Here is a 21,815-nt window from a genome sequence, read left to right as displayed (position 1 = left end):
GTTCTCTTTCCACCCCTCCCCCTTCTTCCACTGTGGGTGACCCTGGCCTTGGTACCCAGCGGCCAAAACCTTAGGCCGCGGCTTTGTGGCCTACCGGGCTGTGCCCTTCTGATAGGGTGGCTCTGAGGGTGCGAACAGGGTCCCAAGCAGGTTTAGCTGCCATTGCACTGTGGGGCATCCGCCTTTCCTAGCGGATCAGGCATCAGTGGCGCGGGTGTGCACGGCAGCCGCTTGGTCGTCGGTGCATACTTTTTGAAAGTTTTGCAAAGTGGATGTTTTAAGCTATGAAATAATATAAACCGGCGCTCTCTAAAAGACTGTGAAAACAAAAAAGGTGTTTGATGCAGCTGCTGTTGCACTAAGTAAAAGACTTAGACAATATATATATATATATATATATATATATATATATATATATATACTCAATATTAAAACAGCGCTAGCATAAAATCAAAATACACAAAGTCTTCAACACTAAAATAAAATAAAAAATGTGCACAATGTGACAAAATCATTAAACCACGGCAGTTCGCAGCAGTTTGTAGACATTATACTGCCTTTTTTCCTCTATTGTTTGTGAGTATGTTTTTTTGGTTTAACTAAAAAATCTATTCAAACGTAGTTCACTATATATGGTCTCTTGTCTCTGGTACTGGGTCTATGGAGGAATCTTGGACCACCTTTGACTAAGAATCACCTTGAACAACCTGGCATTACATAGGAGAAGTCCTGGTGCATTATCATATCCCAGTGGTTACAGGCTTTTTTGACCCTTTGGTCTGGTGAGTGGGGTACCTGGAGGGGTCACAGTCACCTGGAGCACCTTTACGTATACATTTACACTGGAGCACCTTGCACTATATTGATCAATTTTATATGAATGGACTTTTTTATCACACTTATTATATATATTAGAAATTTATGTGGTTTAATGATTTTGTCACATTGTGCACATTTTTTATTTTATTTTGATGTTGAAGACTTTGTGTCTAGCGCTGTTTTAATATTGAGTATATATATAAAGTGGATGTTTTGGCATCTGCGGATGCCTCCTTTGGCTGCAAAGTTTTGAAGGCTGCGATTTAGAGGGTCTGTTTTTCCCTCTTAAGTGTGTATTTCAGGTTGGACTCCTGTTGTTCTATACTGCTCAAAAAAATTAAAGGAACCCTTTGAAAACACATCAGATCTCAATGGGGAAAAATATAATGCTGAATATTTATACTGATATGGACTGGGCAATGTGTTAGGAACGAAAGGATGCCACATCGCTTGTTGGAAATGAAAATTATTAACCTACAGAGGGCTGAATTCAAAGACACACCGAAAATCAAAGTGAAACAATGATGCAGCAACTCAAAATGGTACTCAGTAGTTTACGTGGTCCCCATATGCTTGTATGCATGCCTGACAAATCAATATCAGGGTATACTCCTAATGAGAGGACAGATGGTGTCCTGCAGTATTTCCTTCCAGATCTGGACCAGTGCATCACTGAGCTCCTAAACAGGCAGAGTTGCAACCTGGCGGCATCAGATGGACCGAAAAATAATGTCCTAGAGGTGTTCTATTGGATTTAGTTCAGGCAAGCGTATGGGCCATTCAATGGTAACCATTCCTTCTTTCTCCAGGAACTGGCTGCATACTCTTGTCACAAGAGGCCGGGCATTGTAGTGCATCAAGAGGAACCCAGGACCCACGGCACCAGCGTAGGGTCTGACAATGGGTCCAAGGATTTCATCCTGATACCTAATGGCAGTCAGGGTCCCATTGTCTAGCCTGCAGAGGTCTGTGCATCCTCCATGGATATGCCTCCCCAGACCATCACTGACCCAACACCAAACCTGTCATGCTGAACAATGTTACAGGCAGCATAACATTCTTCGCGGCTTCTACAGACCCATTACCGTCTGTAATATGTGCTCAGGGTTAACCTGCTTTCATCAGTGAAAAGTACAATAAAGTTCAATGGCAAATGCCAATTGAGCTCCACAGTGCCGGTCATTGAGCACAGGGCCCACTAGAGGATGTCGAGCCCTCAACCCACCATCATGAAGTCTGTTTCTGATTGTTTTGTCAGTGTCATTCACACCTGTGGCCTGCTGGAGGTCATTTTGTAGGGCTCTGGCAATGCTAATCCTGTTCCTTTTCGCACAAAGGAGAAGACACCGGTCCTAATGATGGGTTAAGGACCTTCTACGGCCCTGTCCAGCTCCCCTAGAGTAACTGTCTGTTTCCTGGAATCTCCTCCATGCACTTGAGACTGTGGTGGAAGACACAACAAACCTTCTGGCAATGGCACGTATTGATGTGCCATCCTGGAGGAGTTGGACTGCCTGTGCAGCCTATAAAACCATTCCTGTTTTGGAGGTCATCTCATTGTTGCCCATTTAGTGCACCTGTTGTTGTTCATTACCACAAAGCAGCTGAAACTAATTAACAACCTCCTCTACTACTTAATTGAGCAGATCAATATCCCAGGAGTTTAATTTACTTGATGCTACACTCTGATTAAAACAGAGTTCCGGCCAAATTTTTTTTTTTTTTTTAACTAAAAATACCCCTAGTCATTGTTTGTGCATTTAAACAATGATATCCTCTAACCTGTCCCCTGTTTAGTGTACCTAAAGGATGAATTACTTACCTTGTGAAGTTCTTGTCCAGCGCAGCCATCTGCAGTGTGGGCAGCTGAAGCTGCAGTGTCCCTCTTCCTGGAGTCGCGAGTCCTAGAATGCTAAACCTCGTCACTTCCGGTGCAGGCGCGTCATCCCACAGCTGGTTTAAAAGTCATTGCGCATGCCCAGAAGCTGTTCTTGTGCCTGCACCGAAAGTGACGAGGGACACCGGTGCAGGCGCATTGACTCCTGGGATTGAGGACACTCATCTCCCAGGAGTCAATGCATAGCAGGAAATGACGTCGGCGGCCGCGCCCACATAAGGAGGAAGTGGAAGGAAGGGAAGATATTTTTTATTAAAAATAAGGTAAGTGAACAAAAAAAAATAGCCAATTCGATTTTAGAAAGGGATATACTGTAGGTAAGAATGATGTAAAGTGTAAAATTAGGGTGAAACTCCGCTTTAAAAAGAGTTCCTTTCATTTTTTTGAGCAGTGTAGTTAGGCTACTATTATCTGGATTTGCTTGTGTTTAGCCTTGGTTTTGTTATTTTCACCCCTCATTTTTGGCACTGCTTTGGAACGTTCCTATGGTACAGAAAATGGAGCTGTGTCTGCCAATGAATGAAAGAGAAAATAGGATTTTCTGTACTCACAGTAAATTCCTTTTCTCTGAGTTCATTGACAGATACAGCACCCACCCCTCTAAGGAGTTTTTATGCTTGTGTTACTGCTTGTTACAAAACTGAGAATCTCTAAGCAGAGAGAAAGATTATGCCAGCTGAGGATGCCAAGCTTTTGTGTTATCTGCATAGTCCTACTCCTGCAGAGGGCAGCATAATCCTATGGTACAGAATATGGATCTGTGTCTGTCAATGAACTCAGAGAAAGGGATTTTACAGTGAGTAAAAAAAAATCCTATTTTTTGTACTAGAAAACTACTTAGAACATCCAAACATTAAATACTTTTTAAAACAGAAGCCCTGAAGAATAAAATGGTTGGCGTTGCGTATTTTTATGTCAGACAGTATTTGTGGAGGTGTTTTTCAAAGGCAAATTTTTTTGAAAAATACACTTTAATGACTTTTAATGCACAAAAACACAATATGATACCCACTTTTTAAATAAACCTTAAAAAATGATGTTACGCTGAGTAAATAGATACTAAACATGTCATGCTTTAAAATTGCGTCCGCCTGTGGGCTGGCACCAAACTACAGTACCTAAAAGTCCCCATAGACAACACTTTAAAAGCTTTTTCAGGTTACCAGTTTAGTGGTACACATGATTTCTGGAGCTAGAAGTATTGCTCATACTCTGGTGTTCAAGGTGATACCCCACATGTGTGGTGCAATATATATGTGAGACTTGCTCACACAGGCTTTCATTTTTTTTTCCATTTTATTATTTCTTTTACTTAAAAAAAAAAAACATTTATACACTATCTCTTGGATTTTTTATTTTTTTTATCAACTTTATTGCTATGACAAGGTATGAACAGCATCCCTTGTGACAGCAAGGGCTGTAACATGTCCTCTTTATGGAGAGATCTGGGATCTATTAGACCTCAGATGTCTCCTCTGATCTTCAATGCAGCCACAGACACAGATCAGTCTGATTGACTGCTTCCCTGGCCAATAACAGCCAGGTAAATAAAGAACTTGAACCAGAAGTGATGAAATCCTTGTCACTTCCAGTTTCTGAAATCACACAGTTAGGAGAAACAACAACAGTTCTTCTCATTGTGATCCCACAGCCAGATGCTGCTGGTCGTTTCCTTTCTGGGTTCCCCGATCACTCAGGAGAGCCCAGTAAAGGCGACAGTGGAAGGGGGGTGGGTCCTTTCGGCTGCCTGTAAAATTAATATTTAGCTGTATTAATATTTACCAGTATGTCGCTGAACAGGAAGCAATTAATGTGTTCTAGGGGCATAAATTACTCATTTAATTTCCTGAGTATCTGTCACATTTTTGGAGCTGCTAGAGAACCAGGACAGTGGACACAATTGGGGACACTGGCTTTGTTGACACTAGTACTGATATGATGGTGATCAGGACACTGGTATGGCGGTAATCAGGACACTGGTGAGAGGTATGGTGGTGATCAGGATGCTGGTATGATGTATGGCGGTGATCAGAATGCTGGTATGGGGTATGGCAGTGATCAGAATGCTGGTAATGCAAATGGTGGGGATCAGAATGCTGGTATGGGGTATGGTGTTGATCAGGACATTGGTATGGGTTATGCCAGTAATTAGGATGCTGATATGGGTTATGGCAGTGATCAGGATGGTGGGATGGGGTATGGGGGTGATCAGGATGCTGGTATGGAATATTTCTAGGACACTGGTATGGTATGGTATGGTATATGGCGAAGATTAGGACACTGGTATGGTATATGGTGGTTATCAGAAGGCTTGTGAGGCATATGGCAAATGATTATCATACTTGTTTTGATTTAGTGACTAATAAAGTGTGGAAGATATAAATTCAGTGTAAAAACTAGGCAACTATCATTTTTAGGAGATCAGAAATGGCTTTTACCAAATTTATCTCGTTATAGGTTTCATTTAATAAGACACAGAACAATCTTGCCCGCCCTCAGTTAGCCGATTAACCCAGTATATGAACCTTCCATCTCATGAGTTATGACACTCAAATACTTAAACAACACAAAGAACCTACATTGTTTGCTGATATGAAGCTACAAGAGTTTTGAAGGGTGGCAGTCAGTCTAATGACCCCATTCATATTTTTCCATTATGTGGACATCGTATTATTGCTCTCAGAGCTGAATGCTGCATGGATTCGCATTTAGGGTTGAGCGGACACCTAGATGTCCGTGTTCGACGGGTTCGGCCGAACTTTAAAAAAAAGTCCGGGTCCGTGTCCCGGACTTTTACCAAACTTTTCCCGGACACCGAACCCCATTGAAGTCAATGGGGACCCGAACTTTAAGGCACTAAAACCCGAACTTTAAGGCACTAAAATGGCTCTAAAACACCAATGAAAAGGGCTAGAGTGCTGCAAATGGCAGCAAAACGTAGTTAAGAGCATGGCAAGTGCTCTGCAAACAAATGTGGATAGGGAAATAACTTAAAACAACAAAAAAAAACAGAAAAATAAAACAATGTTCTTCATCTCTGAAGGACGAGGCCCATATGGAGTAGGAGGGAGGTTGAGGTGGTGGTGGATGTGGCGGTGTCATAGGCGTGCGCACAGGGTGTGCCTGGTGTACCTGGGCACACCCTAATCACCTAGGGCACATAGCATTATCGCTCTGTTTGCCAGTGAGGAGATGGGAAAGATCTCCCTCGCACCTGCTCTGCTCTATTTCTCTTTGCCAGCAGGGAGAGTAATGTATCGGGGCCATGTACATGTAGGCAAACACATGCATGTGTATTTCAACTTTGGGGTGCACACCCTAATGCAATAGGCTGCGCACACCTATGGGCGGTGTAGGTGGAAGCGGCGGTGGAGGAGGACCAGGGCCGGATTAAGAGCATCATGGTCTTGGTGCTGAGGATTTTGAAGGGCCTTAAGGGCCGTGCCTTGGCATGCACCCAGAGGAGGAAGGGTGCAGCCATGCATGCCTAATTCAACATGGGATGCTGTCTCTGAAGCCCATAAACACATCCATGCATCGGCAACTGTCCCTCCTTGTCCGGCCTTCGCGCTGTGTGGGGAGGTTCTGAGGGTGCTGCCTGGGGAAGCGAGCATAGAAGCCAGACTTCTGTGTTTACAAGTGACAGAAGAGCGGTCACAGTGAATATGGCCAACCCGGGGCCTATATAAAAGGTAGGGGCCTGCATGGAGCTGCAGCTCCAATAGCCCCTACGTTAATCTGGCCCTGAGGAGGACCGAGGTAGCCAACACTGCTTCTTTTCACAAATTTTAAATGAGGGTACACCCCAAAAGAGTGAGAAAGAGCAAAAATGGAACAATGGCTGGGTAAGGTCGGTATCCATTGCTATTCTGCACAAGGTACGGAAAAGTCCCGTGGGATCCATGCCTGGTTCATTTTAATGAACGTGAGCTTGTCCACATTGTCTCTGGACAGGCGGCTGCGCTTGTCTGTTATAACACCCCCAGCCGTGCTAAATACCCGTTCAGATAATACACTGGCTGCAGGGCACGCCAGCACCTCCAAGGCGTAAAGGGCAAGCTCAGGCCATGTGCCCAATTTGGAGACCCAGAAGTTGAAGGGGGCAGACCCCTCATTCACTACATGTAGGCGTGTGCACACATACTGCTCCACCATGTTGGTAAAATGCTGCCTCCTGCTAAGACGTTCCATCTGAGCTGCTGGTGCTGCTGTTTGTTGTGGCGTGCTGACAAAGCTTTTCCACATTTCGGCCATGCTAACCCTGCCTTCTGAGGTGCTGGCGGTGCCCTGGTTGAGTTGGCGACCTCCTCCTCCTCCTCCTCTGCCTTGTGCTTCCACTGTGGCCCCGCTGTCAGATGGGAATGCCAGCAGCATCGCGTCTACCAGCGTGCGCTTGTACTCGCGCATCTTGCGATTGCGCTCCAGTGAGTGAATTAAGGACGGTACGTTGTCCTTGTAACGGGGATCCAGCAGCGTGGCCACCCAGTAATCAGCACAAGTTAGAATGTGGGCAACTCGGCGGTCGTTGTGGAGACACTGCAGCATGTAATCGCTCATGTGTGCCAGGCTGCCCAGAGGCGACGAAAGGCTGTCCTCTGTGGGAGGTGTATCGTCCGTGTCCTCTGTATCCCCCCAGCCACGCACCAGTGATGGCCATGAGCTGGCCTGGGTGCCACCCTGCTGTGAACATGGTTCCATCTCCTCCTCCAGCTCCTCCTCCTCTTCATCCTCCTCATCCTCCAGAACTGTGCCCCTGCTGGACAATTGTGTCCCTGGCGTTTGTGTGTGCAGGAACCCACCCTCGGAGCCCCTTGCGAATGACTGCCCTGAAAGCCTTGGAAATGTTACCTCTTCATCCTCCTCCTCATCCTGTGCCACATCCTCTTCCATCATCGCCCGAATTGTTTTTTCAAGGAGGCATAGAAGTGGGATAGTTAAGCTGAGAACGGCGTCATTGCCACTGGCCATGTTGGTGGAGTACTCAAAACAGCGCAACAAGGCACACAGGTCTCGCATGGAGGCCCAGTTATTGGTAGTGAAGTGGTGCTGTTCCGCAGAGCGACTCACGCGTGCGTGCTGCAGCTGAAACTCCACTATGGCCTGCTGCTGCTCGCACAGTCTTTCCAGCATGTGCAAGGTGGAGTTCCACCTTGTGGGCACGTCACATATGAGGCGGTGAGCGGGAAGGCCGAAGTTACGCTGCAGCGCTGCCAGGCGAGCAGCAGCAGGGTGAGAACGCCGAAAGTGCGCACAAACGGCCCGCACTTTCTGCAGCAGCTCTGACATATCGGGGTAGTTTTTAAGGAACCTCTGCACCACCAAATTCAGCACATGCGCCAGGCAAGGGATGTGCGTCAAACCGGCTAGGCCCAGAGCTGCTATGAGATTTCTCCCGTTATCGCACACCACCAGGCCGGGCTTGAGGCTCGCTGGCAGCAACCACTCATTTGTCTGCTGTTCCATGCTCCTCCACAACTCCTGCGCGGTGTGTGGTTTGTCCCCCAAACAGGCAAGTTGTAAAACTGCCTGCTGTCGTTTACCCCTGGCCGTGCTGAAGTTGGTGGTGAAGGTGTTACGCTGTCCGGATGAGAAGGCGGTAGAGGATGAGGAAGCGGAGTAGGAGGAGTTAGGAACAGGAGGCAAACTGAAGCGCCCTGCAATCCTCGGTGGTGGAAGGACATGCGCCAAATTGCTATCCGCCTCAGGCCCATCCGCCACTGCATTTACCCAGTGTGCCGTTAGGGAGATATAACGCCCCTGACCGTGCTTACTGGTCCACGTATAGGTAGTTAGGTGGACCTTGGCACAGATGGCGTTGCGCAGTGCACACCTGATTTTTTCCCCCACTTGGTTGTGCAGGGAAGGGATGGCTTGCCTGGAAAAGTAGTGGCGGCTGGGCACGATGTACTGTGGGACAGCCACCGACATAAGGTTTTTAAAACTGTGCGTCTCCACCAGACGGAATGACAGCATTTCAAAGGCCAATAATTTTGAAATGCTGGCATTCAGGGCCAGGGATCGCGGGTGGGTAGGGGGGTACTTCCTCTTCCTCTCAAGTGTTTGGGAGATGGAAAGCTGAACGCTTCCACGGGACATTGTGGAGATGGTTGTTGGTGACCCAGGTGGTGGTGTTGCTGACAGATCGTCTGTTTGCGGGGTGGCAGGTGCCGGTATCACTACAGATGTGGCTGGAGCGGCCGAGACTGCAGCAGAAGAGGAAGCAGGATGAGCCAGAGACGTTTCTTGGTTTTGAAGGTGTGTACTCCACTGCAGCTCGTGCTTTGCACTTAGATGCCTGATCATGCAGGTTGTGCTCAGGTTGAGAAGGTTTATGCCTCGCTTCAAGCTCTGATTGCACAGGGTGCAAACCACTCGTGTCCTGTCATCAGCACATTTTCTAAAGAACTTCCACGCTAGAGAACTCCTTTGAGCTGACTTTGGTGCGCTCGTTCCCTTGCTGCGTTGGGCAGTAGCGGGCGTAGTGTCTAGGGCACGGCCGCTCCGCTTCTGCACCCTGCTCCCTCTTCTGCTGTGCTGGTGGCTCTGTGCGACCACCGCCTCTTCCTCCAAACTACTCAGGTCACCTGCATGACGTTCATTCCATGTGGGGTCGAGGACCTCATCGTCCTCCACATCATCTTCCACCCAGTCTTCACCCCTGCCCTCCTTGTCGGTCTCCACAATGCTGAACGCCGCAGCAGTTGGCACCTGCGTTTCGTCATCATCGGAGACGTGCTGCGATGATCCTTGCATGTACTCATCTTGAGAAATAAGTGGTTGGGCATCGCTGCACTCAATCTCTTCCACTTCTGGGGCAGGGCTAGGTGGATGGCCCTGGGAAACCCTGCTGACAGAGTCATCAAAAAGAAGAAGAGACTGCTGTATGGCTTGGGGCTCAGACTGCTTGCCTGATTTGCAAGGGGGTGAGGTGAAAGACGGTTGGACATCGGCTGCAGGTGCCAACTGTGACCTTTCTGCAGTAGACTGGGTGGGAGACAATGTGAAGGAACTGGAGGCACTGTCAGCAGCAAACCAATCTACTATCGCCTCCACTTGTTCTGGCCTCATCACTTCTAGGGGCGTATGATGCCCTACCAAATACTGATGCAGGTTCTGTCGCCTACTCACACTTGAGGAAGGTGTTTCACTTGTGCGTGTAGCTGGCACAGATCGACCACGTCCTCTCCTTGCAACAGGAGCTCTAGCAGCAGCACCACCACGACCCAGGCCACGGCCCCTATTTGACACTCTCCTCATATTTCTGAAATTTAAGATCTTGCCCTAGAAAGGTCTTTATTGAATAGCGGAACAAAAGAACAACAGTATCGCACGGGTGTATCTCACAGTCAAATATGCAAACTATGCCGCAATTTAATGTTTTTTACACCAAAAGGGTGTGTATTGAATAGCGGAATAGGATAAAAAACTGTGTATCTCACACATACAAACACAGACTAGGCCCGATTAAATTGTTTCCTACCCTAAAGGAAGGATGAGGAAGAGGAGTATGGAACAGGCAGCACCCTCAAATCTTCAGAAGTATGAGATGAACCCCAAAAACTTGGAAAGGTGGATCTCACACGTACCGACACAGACTATTCCGCAATTTAATTGAGCCACAAAGGTTTTTATTGAATAGCGGAATAGGAAATATGATCAAAAAAAAGTGTATGTTTTTCACACGTACAGAAGCACACTAGGCCCCAATTACTATTGTTTGTACACCTAAAAGGATGGATGAGGAAGAGGAGGAGGAGGAGTATAGAACAGGCAGCACCCTCAAAGCTTCAGAAGTATGAGATGAACCCCAAAAACTTGGAAAGGTGGATCTCACACGTACCGACACAGACTATTCCGCAATTTAATTGAGCCCCAAAGGTTTTTATTGAATAGCGGAATAGGAAATATGATCAAAAAAAAGTGTATGTTTTTCACACGTACAGAAGCACACTAGGCCCCAATTACTATTGTTTGTACACCTAAAAGGATGGATGAGGAGGAGGAGGAGGAGGAGTATAGAACAGGCAGCACCCTCAAAGCTTCAGAAGTATGAGATGAACCCCAAAAACTTGGAAAGGTGGATCTCACACGTACCGACACAGACTATTCCGCAATTTAATTGAGCCCCAAAGGTTTTTATTGAATAGCGGAATAGGAAATATGATCAAAAAAAAGTGTATGTTTTTCACACGTACAGAAGCACACTAGGCCCCAATTACTATTGTTTGTACACCTAAAAGGATGGATGAGGAAGAGGAGGAGGAGGAGTATAGAACAGGCAGCACCCTCAAAGCTTCAGAAGTATGAGATGAACCCCAAAAACTTGGAAAGGTGGATCTCACACGTACCGACACAGACTATTCCGCAATTTAATTGAGCCCCAAAGGTTTTTATTGAATAGCGGAATAGGAAATATGATCAAAAAAAAGTGTATGTTTTTTCACACGTACAGAAGCACACTAGGCCCCAATTACTATTGTTTGTACACCTAAAAGGATGGATGAGGAGGAGGAGGAGGAGGAGTATAGAACAGGCAGCACCCTCAAAGCTTCAGAAGTATGAGATGAACCCCAAAAACTTGGAAAGGTGGATCTCACACGTACAGACACAGACTATTCCGCAATTTAATTGAGCCCCAAAGGTTTTTATTGAATAGCGGAATAGGAAATATGATCAAAAAAAAGTGTATGTTTTTCACACGTACAGAAGCACACTAGGCCCCAATTACTATTGTTTGTACACCTAAAAGGATGGATGAGGAGGGGGAGGAGGAGGAGTATCGAACAGGCAGCACCCTCAAAGCTTCAGAAGTATGAGATGAACCCCAAAAACTTGGAAAGGTGGATCTCACACGTACCGACACAGACTATTCCGCAATTTAATTGAGCCCCAAAGGTTTTTATTGAATAGCGGAATAGGAAATATGATCAAAAAAAAGTGTATGTTTTTCACACGTACAGAAGCACACTAGGCCCCAATTACTATTGTTTGTACACCTAAAAGGATGGATGAGGAAGAGGAGGAGGAGGAGTATAGAACAGGCAGCACCCTCAAAGCTTCAGAAGTATGAGATGAACCCCAAAAACTTGGAAAGGTGGATCTCACACGTACCGACACAGACAATTCCGCAATTTAATTGAGCCCCAAAGGTTTTTATTGAATAGCGGAATAGGAAATATGATCAAAAAAAAGTGTATGTTTTTCACACCTACAGAAGCACACTAGGCCCCAATTACTATTGTTTGTACACCTAAAAGGATGAATGAGGAAGAGGAGGAGGAGGAGTATAGAACAGGCAGCACCCTCAAAGCTTCAGAAGTATGAGATGAACCCCAAAAACTTGGAAAGGTGGATCTCACACGTACCGACACAGACTATTCCGCAATTTAATTGAGCCCCAAAGGTTTTTATTGAATAGCGGAATAGGAAATATGATCAAAAAAAAGTGTATGTTTTTCACACGTACAGAAGCACACTAGGCCCCAATTACTATTGTTTGTACACCTAAAAGGATGGATGAGGAGGAGGAGGAGGAGGAGTATAGAACAGGCAGCACCCTCAAAGCTTCAGAAGTATGATATGAACCCCAAAAACTTGGAAAGGTGGATCTCACACGTACCGACACAGACTATTCCGCAATTTAATTGAGCCCCAAAGGTTTTTATTGAATAGCGAAATAGGAAATATGATAAAAAAAAGTGTATGTTTTTCACACGTACAGAAGCACACTAGGCCCCAATTACTATTGTTTGTACACCTAAAAGGATGGATGAGGAGGAGGAGGAGGAGGAGGAGTATAGAACAGGCAGCACCCTCAAAGCTTCAGAAGTATGAGATGAACCCCCAAAAACTTGGAAAGGTGGATCTCACACGTACCGACACAGACTATTCCGCAATTTAATTGAGCCCCAAAGGTTTTTATTGAATAGCGGAATAGGAAATGTGATAAAAAAAAAGTGTATGTTTTTCACACGTACAGAAGCACACTAGGCCCCAATTACTATTGTTTTTACACCTAAAAGGATGGATGAGGAAGAGGAGGAGTATAGAACAGGCAGCACCCTCAAAGCTTCAGAAGTATGAGATGAACCCCAAAAACTTGGAAAGGTGGATCTCACACGTACCGACACAGACTATTCCGCAATTTAATTGAGCCCCAAAGGTTTTTATTGAATAACGGAATAGGAAATATGATCAAAAAAAGTTTATGTTTTTCACACGTACAGAAGCACACTAGGCCCCAATTACTATTGTTTGTACACCTAAAAGGATGGATGAGGAGGAGGAGGAGGAGTATAGAACAGGCAGCACCCTCAAAGCTTCAGAAGTATGAGATGAACCCCAAAAACTTGGAAAGGTGGATCTCACACGTACCGACACAGACTATTCCGCAATTTAATTGAGCCCCAAAGGTTTTTATTGAATAGCGGAATAGGAAATATGATCAAAAAAAGTGTATGTTTTTCACACGTACAGAAGCACACTAGGCCCCAATTACTATTGTTTGTACACCTAAAAGGATGGATGAGGAAGAGGAGGAGGAGGAGTATAGAACAGGCAGCACCCTCAAAGCTTCAGAAGTATGAGATGAACCCCAAAAACTTGGAAAGGTGGATCTCACACGTACCGACACAGACTATTCCGCAATTTAATTAAGCCCCAAAGGTTTTTATTGAATAGCGGAATAGGAAATATGATCAAAAAAAAGTGTATGTTTTTCACACGTACAGAAGCACACTAGGCCCCAATTACTATTGTTTGTACACCTAAAAGGATGGATGAGGAGGAGGAGGAGGAGGAGTATAGAACAGGCAGCACCCTCAAAGCTTCAGAAGTATGAGATGAACCCCAAAAACTTGGAAAGGTGGATCTCACACGTACCGACACAGACTATTCCGCAATTTAATTGAGCCCCAAAGGTTTTTATTGAATAGCGGAATAGGAAATATGATCAAAAAAAAGTGTATGTTTTTCTTACGTACAGAAGCACACTAGGCCCCAATTACTATTGTTTGTACACCAAAAAGGATGGATGAGGAAGAGGAGGAGGAGGAGTATAGAACAGGCAGCACCCTCAAAGCTTCAGAAGTATGAGATGAACCCCAAAAACTTGGAAAGGTGGATCTCACACGTACCGACACAGACTATTCCGCAATTTAATTGAGCCCCAAAGGTTTTTATTGAATAACGGAATAGGAAATATGATCAAAAAAAGTGTATGTTTTTCACACGTACAGAAGCACACTAGGCCCCAATTACTATTGTTTGTACACCTAAAAGGATGGATGAGGAGGAGGAGGAGGAGTATAGAACAGGCAGCACCCTCAAAGCTTCAGAAGTATGAGATTGTGTTCACTGTACCCCACAAAGATTGTGTTCACTGTACCCCACAAAGATTGTGTTCACTGTACCCCACAAAGGTTTTGTTCACTGCACCCCACAAAGATTGTGTTCACTGTACCCCACAAAGGTTTTGTTCACTGCACCCCACAAAGATTGTGTTCACTGTACCCCACAAAGATTGTGTTCACTGCACCCCAAAAGGATTGTCTTCTCTGCACCCCACAAAGATTGTGTTCACTGTACCCCACAAAGGTTTTGTTCACTGTACCCCACAAAGATTGTGTTCACTGCACTCCAAAAGGATTGTCTTCACTGCACCCCACAAAGATTGTGTTCACTGTACCCCCCAAAGATTTTGTTCACTGCACCCCACAAGGATTGTCTTCACTGCACCCCACAAGGATTGTCTTCACTGCACCCCACAAAGATTGTGTTCACTGTACCCCACAAAGATTGTGTTCACTGCACTCCAAAAGGATTGTCTTCACTGCACCCCACAAAGATTGTGTTCACTGCACCCCACAAAGATTGTGTTCACTGCACCCCACAAAGATTGTGTTCACTGTACCCCCCAAAGATTTTGTTCACTGCACCCCACAAGGATTGTCTTCACTGCACCCCACAAGGATTGTCTTCACTGCACCCCACAAAGATTGTGTTCACTGTACCCCACAAAGATTTTGTTCACTGCACCCCACAAAGATTGTGTTCACTGTACCCCACAAAGATTTTGTTCACTGCACTCCAAAAGGATTGTCTTCACTGCACACCACAAAGATTGTGTTCACTGTACCCCAAAAAGGTTTTGTTCACTGCACCCCACAAAGGTTTTGTTCACTGCACCCCACAAAGATTGTGTTCACTGTACCCCACAAAGATTGTGTTCACTGTACCCCACAAAGGTTTTGTTCACTGCACCCCACAAAGATTGTGTTCACTGTACCCCACAAAGGTTGTGTTCACTGCACCCCACAAAGGTTTTGTTCACTGCACCCCACAAAGATTGTGTTCACTGCACCCCACAAAGATTGTGTTCACTGTACCCCACAAAGGTTTTGTTCACTGCACCCCACAAAGATTGTGTTCACTGTACCCCACAAAGATTGTGTTCACTGCACTCCAAAAGGATTGTCTTCACTGCACCCCACAAAGATTGTGTTCACTGTACCCCACAAAGGTTTTGTTCACTGCACCCCACAAAGATTGTGTTCACTGTACCCCACAAAGGTTTTGTTCACTGCACCCCACAAAGATTGTGTTCACTGTACCCCCCAAAGATTTTGTTCACTGCACCCCACAAGGATTGTCTTTACTGCACCCCACAAGGATTGTCTTCACTGCACCCCACAAAGATTGTGTTCACTGTACCCCACAAAGATTTTGTTCACTGCACCCCACAAAGATTGTGTTCACTGTACCCCACAAAGATTTTGTTCACTGCACTCCAAAAGGATTGTCTTCACTGCACCCCACAAAGATTGTGTTCACTGTACCCCACAAAGGTTTTGTTCACTGCACCCCACAAAGATTGTGTTCACTGTACCCCACAAAGGTTTTGTTCACTGCACCCCACAAAGATTGTGTTCACTGTACCCCACAAAGATTGTGTTCACTGTACCCCACAAAGGTTTTGTTCACTGCACCCCACAAAGATTTTTTTCACTGTACCCCACAAAGGTTGTGTTCACTGCACCCCACAAAGGTTTTGTTCACTGCACCCCACAAAGATTGTATTCACTGCACCCCACAAAGATTGTGTTCACTGTACCCCACAAAGGTTTTGTTCACTGCACCCCACAAAGATTGTGTTCACTGTACCCCACAAAGATTGTGTTCACTGCACTCCAAAAGGATTGTCTTCACTGCACCCCACAAAGATTGTGTTCACTGTACCCCACAAAGGTTTTGTTCACTGCACCCCACAAAGATTTTGTTCACTGTACCCCACAAAGGTTTTGTTCACTGCACCCCACAAAGATTGTGTTCACTGTACCCCCCAAAGATTTTGTTCACTGCACCCCACAAGGATTGTCTTCACTGCACCCCACAAGGATTGTCTTCACTGCACCCCACAAGGATTGTCTTCACTGCACCCCACAAAGGTTTTGTTCACTGCACCCCACAAAGATTGTGTTCACTGTACCCCCCCAAAGATTTTGTTCACTGCACCCCACAAGGATTGTCTTCTCTGCACCCCACAAAGATTGTGTTCACTGTACCCCACAAAGATTTTGTTCACTGCACCCCACAAAGATTGTGTTCACTGCACCCCACAAAGATTTTGTTCACTGCACTCCAAAAGGATTGTCTTCACTGCACCCCACAAAGATTGTGTTCACTGTACCCCACAAAGGTTTTGTTCACTGCACCCCACAAAGATTGTGTTCACTGTACCCCACAAAGGTTTTGTTCACTGCACCCCACAAAGATTGTGTTCACTGTACCCCACAAAGATTGTGTTCACTGTACCCCACAAAGGTTTTGTTCACTGCAACCCACAAAGATTGTGTTCACTGTACCCCACAAAGGTTGTGTTCACTGCACCCCACAAAGATTGTGTTAACTGCACCCCACAAAGATTGTGTTCACTGTACCCCACAAAGATTGTGTTCACTGTACCCCACAAAGGTTTTGTTCACTGCACCCCACAAAGATTGTGTTCACTGTACCCCACAAAGATTGTGTTCACTGCACCCCAAAAGGATTGTCTTCTCTGCACCCCACAAAGATTGTGTTCACTGTACCCCACAAAGGTTTTGTTCACTGTACCCCACAAAGATTGTGTTCACTGCACTCCAAAAGGATTGTCTTCACTGCACCCCACAAAGATTGTGTTCACTGTACCCCACAAAGGTTTTGTTCACTGCACCCCACAAAGATTGTGTTCACTGTACCCCACAAAGGTTGTGTTCACTGCACCCCACAAAGGTTTTGTTCACTGCACCCCACAAAGATTGTGTTCACTGCACCCCACAAAGATTGTGTTCACTGTACCCCACAAAGGTTTTGTTCACTGCACCCCACAAAGATTGTGTTCACTGTACCCCACAAAGATTGTGTTCACTGTACCCCACAAAGGTTTTGTTCACTGCACCCCACAAAGATTGTGTTCACTGTACCCCACAAAGGTTGTGTTTACTGCACCCCACAAAGGTTTTGTTCACTGCACCCCACAAAGATTGTGTTCACTGCACCCCACAAAGATTGTGTTCACTGTACCCCACAAAGGTTTTGTTCACTGCACCCCACAAAGATTGTGTTCACTGTACCCCACAAAGATTGTGTTCACTGCACTCCAAAAGGATTGTCTTCACTGCACCCCACAAAGATTGTGTTCACTGTACCCCACAAAGGTTTTGTTCACTGCACCCCACAAAGATTGTGTTCACTGTACCCCACAAAGGTTTTGTTCACTGCACCCCACAAAGATTGTGTTCACTGTACCCCCCAAAGATTTTGTTCACTGCTGCACCCCACAAGGATTGTCTTCACTGCACCCCACAAGGATTGTCTTCACTGCACCCCACAAAGATTGTGTTCACTGTACCCCACAAAGATTTTGTTCACTGCACCCCACAAAGATTGTGTTCACTGTACCCCACAAAGATTTTGTTCACTGCACTCCAAAAGGATTGTCTTCACTGCACCCCACAAAGATTGTGTTCACTGTACCCCACAAAGGTTTTGTTCACTGCACCCCACAAAGATTGTGTTCACTGTACCCCACAAAGGTTTTGTTCACTGCACCCCACAAAGATTGTGTTCACTGTACCCCACAAAGATTGTGTTCACTGTACCCCACAAAGGTTTTGTTCACTGCACCCCACAAAGATTGTGTTCACTGTACCCCACAAAGGTTGTGTTCACTGCACCCCACAAAGGTTTTGTTCACTGCACCCCACAAATATTGTGTTCACTGCACCCCACAAAGATTGTGTTCACTGTACCCCACAAAGGTTTTGTTCACTGCATCCCACAAAGATTGTGTTCACTGTACCCCACAAAGATTGTGTTCACTGCACTCCAAAAGGATTGTCTTCACTGCACCCCACAAAGATTGTGTTCACTGTACCCCACAAAGGTTTTGTTCACTGCACCCCACAAAGATTGTGTTCACTGTACCCCACAAAGGTTTTGTTCACTGCACCCCACAAAGATTGTGTTCACTGTACCCCCCAAAGATTTTGTTCACTGCACCCCACAAGGATTGTCTTCACTGCACCCCACAAAGATTGTGTTCACTGCACCCCACAAAGGTTTTGTTCACTGCACCCCACAAAGATTGTGTTCACTGTACCCCCCCAAAGATTTTGTTCACTGCACCCCACAAGGATTGTCTTCTCTGCACCCCACAAAGATTGTGTTCACTGTACCCCCCAAAGATTTTGTTCACTGCACCCCACAAGGATTGTCTTCACTGCACCCCACAAGGATTGTCTTCACTGCACCCCACAAAGATTGTGTTCACTGTTCCCCCACAAAGGTTTTGTTCACTGCACCCCACAAAGATTTTGTTCACTGCACTCCAAAAGGATTGTGTTCACTGCACCCCAAAAAGATTGTGTTCACTGCAGCCCACACACAGAAAAATGGATGTGGATCACTGACACCTGCCTATCTCCTATCCCACACCACACAGCAATATCGATTGTAGTTTGTAGAACACACTTTCCCTAAAATTCAGCAGACTCTGTCCCTAACAGGATTGAGAAGAGATCGTAGATCAGGAGAACTAAGTGCAGACCCCACCCCACACAGCAATATCGATTGTAGTTTGTAGAACACACTGACCCTATAATTCAGCAGACTCTATCCCTAAAATGCCTACAACTCGCCCTGCCTAAACACTCCGACCTGTCCCTCAATTCTATCCGGACACAAATGTTTTTTTCCTGCCTATCTTTCCCTAATCAGCAGCCAGCACGTTGATGTGTGCTCTGTCCCTGATCTAAGCAGCATAATGACGCCGCTGCGGCTGCCTCGAACTTATAAAGACTTGGTCACATGCTTCAGACGGCCAATCACAGCTACTGAGACATTTGCAGGCATGGCTGGGATGGCTTAAGGCACACCAGTTAAACGATTGTTGATTGGCTGTTGAAAGCCCGCCATGAAAAGAGCGCCAAAGCATGCAAAACCCGGAAATAAAACGACCGAACACGGATTTTTACCCGAATATACAGTAAAGTGTCCGTGTTCGTGTTCGGGTAACAAAAATCCAATTATTCGGTACGAACACGAATAATACAGTCCGTGTTCGCTCAACACTAAACATGGGTAAAATGAGGTATGGGTGCTGAATGATTGGATTCTACATTGAACATCCGGGTATATACTAAGCCTAAATGCCATGTATCGCACACAAAAAAAAATCAACAACCTGAAAGCATTTTCTGCAATTTCACTAGTTGGATAATTCAAACCCAGCCAAAAGATTTCTCTTTTTATTTTGGTGTCCTCAGGTCTTCTGGCATTATATGCTTAACACGTTGCCCATTTATCAAGCAGACATGATCAAGTATCTATCGGATGAAAAAGTTACATGGGAGCTTTATTTATAAAAATTCCTCTGTATTAAACTACACGTGTGATTTTAAATTGCTTTAAAACATCTCTGGCTGGCAATCAATTTTTTTGCTTTGATTTTGATCTGCTACAAATGAGGCATATGTCAATAAGATGTTAATCTCATGAAATATAGTGATTTGAATCTCCTTTGTCATTTAAACCTTTAAAGTAAACCTTTCACTGCCCAAAAAAGTGTAATAAAGCTGAAACCAACCATCTTTTATTCTCTACTCTAGATCCCAGGTCCCCCAAAACTGAGGCCCCTAAATTAGCAAAGTATGTTGGCAAAAGGTTCAAGGGCTATTTAGCCTCATGTCACCTCTCATGCCTACTGTTGGTTAGTGACTCCCCTTTTAAAGACAAATTCCTGTTAAGAATAAAACATGAAACATCCTCTGGACAGCACTAAATTAAATAAGCAAAAACAAATATGCAACTCTTGCCACGGTAACTACCATTAATCCACCATCATAAAGAACTCCCCTCCAGTAGATGGTGTTGCTCTAAGCCTCAGCAGTAATGGACACATCTGCTGAGTGGAGAGTGCATCATCACACTGGCTTGGGCTCATAATACTGAAGCACAATATGTTAGGGCAAGGGGCTAGTCAATAGTATAAAGAGAAGCCTTGTCTTTGCTGTTGGTAGAAATTGGTATTGGTATATACTTTACATACTTGAGAAGACATTGATGAGAATTTCAAAACTGAAGAGTACACACTTTTCAATAATGTTGCAGCTGCACCGCTAATAAACCTCCCTGGCGGTCTGATTATGTACAGATTTCTGTGCTAAAATAGGTACATTCTTTTGCATGAAAATCTGTTGTTTTACATTTTAAAACTCACCTTCCCCTGCGATCTACCGCTGTGCTCCCCCGCCATCCTCCCCCGCTGTCCTCCCGCTGTGTACTTGGCCGATGCCAGCACCTGTCTTCCGGTTCCCTTCCCTGTGAGCGTTGCGACACAGGGGGGTGGAACCGGCAGCAAATTCAAAAGTGTAAATACACAAATGACATGATACAAAGCTGTGATCCTAACGGATCAGACTGTATCATGCCATTTCACCACAGGATTGCACCTGGTGACTTTTCCAGTGCCCTGCCTGTGCCTTTGTGATGACAGGGACGATTCTGCCCACAAGAGAGGAAGAGGAAAGGAGTTCAGATGGAGAGATGGACTTACATTGCACAGGAGGGACAAAGCAGACTGCTAATGTATCAGGAGCGAACCATCAACCATGTACAGTCACATCTGGCGCTCCCAAGACGCCGGCACATGGCTCCGCAGTGTGGGCTTTTTTTAATGTGTCCGCTGCTCACAATAGTGTTGCCATCTGCAGCCTTTGCAGTCAACGCATAAGTCGCGGTAAGCCCAACACTCACCTAGGGATGACCACCTTAAGAAGGCACCTGGACTCCCATCACTGAGCCCAGTGGGAGCAACGCCGTCAGAACCCACAAAGCCACACTCCAGGCTCTCACCGTCCAGCCTCTTCTCCTTCTCTTCTCTCTTCACAATTGTCCTCCACTCCACCTTCCATCATGCCATCCTCACGTTGTTCTGGAAAAAGGCAGGCTTCCATGGCCCAAATGTTGGAGCGTAAAAAAATGATGACGCCGAATAACCCTCTTGCCCAACGGTTGACTGCTGGCTTGTCGGAACTGATAGCCGCCAACTACTGCCATATCAACTGGTGGACTTGGAGGCCTTTCGGAAATTTGTGGCCATTGGAACACCACAATGGAAGGTCCCAGGAAGGAAATATTTATCACAGAAGGGCATTCCAGAGCTATATGGCCATGTTCAGCGGCAAGTGAATGTATCTCTGGCACACAGTGTCGGTGCCAAGATACATCTGACCACAGACACGTGGTCTAGCAAGCACGGGCAGGGAAGGTATATAACTTTTACTGCCCACTGGGTGAACCTTCTGATGGCTGTCAAGTATGTAACCGTGGCACCTGTGTAGATTTGGTTTTACTGCCACGGATTGCATGCAGGCCTACCTCTTCTTCTCCTCCTCCTACTCCATCCTCCTTCTCCTCCTCTGCTGACTCCTCCTTTTATGCTGCTTCTGTCTCTTCCCCTGCACCGCCAAAGATCCCCAGAACCTATTCCACATGCCAGGTGAGACATTGCCATGCTGTGCTGTGTCTGTTGTGCCTGGAAGCCAAGAGCCACACTGGT

This window comes from Pelophylax lessonae (genome assembly GCF_965119305.1).
Source record: "Pelophylax lessonae genome assembly, chromosome: 4".
NCBI classification, from domain to species: domain Eukaryota; kingdom Metazoa; phylum Chordata; class Amphibia; order Anura; family Ranidae; genus Pelophylax; species Pelophylax lessonae.
The sequence above is the reverse complement of the archived record's forward strand: the minus strand, read 5'-3'. Positions refer to the sequence as shown.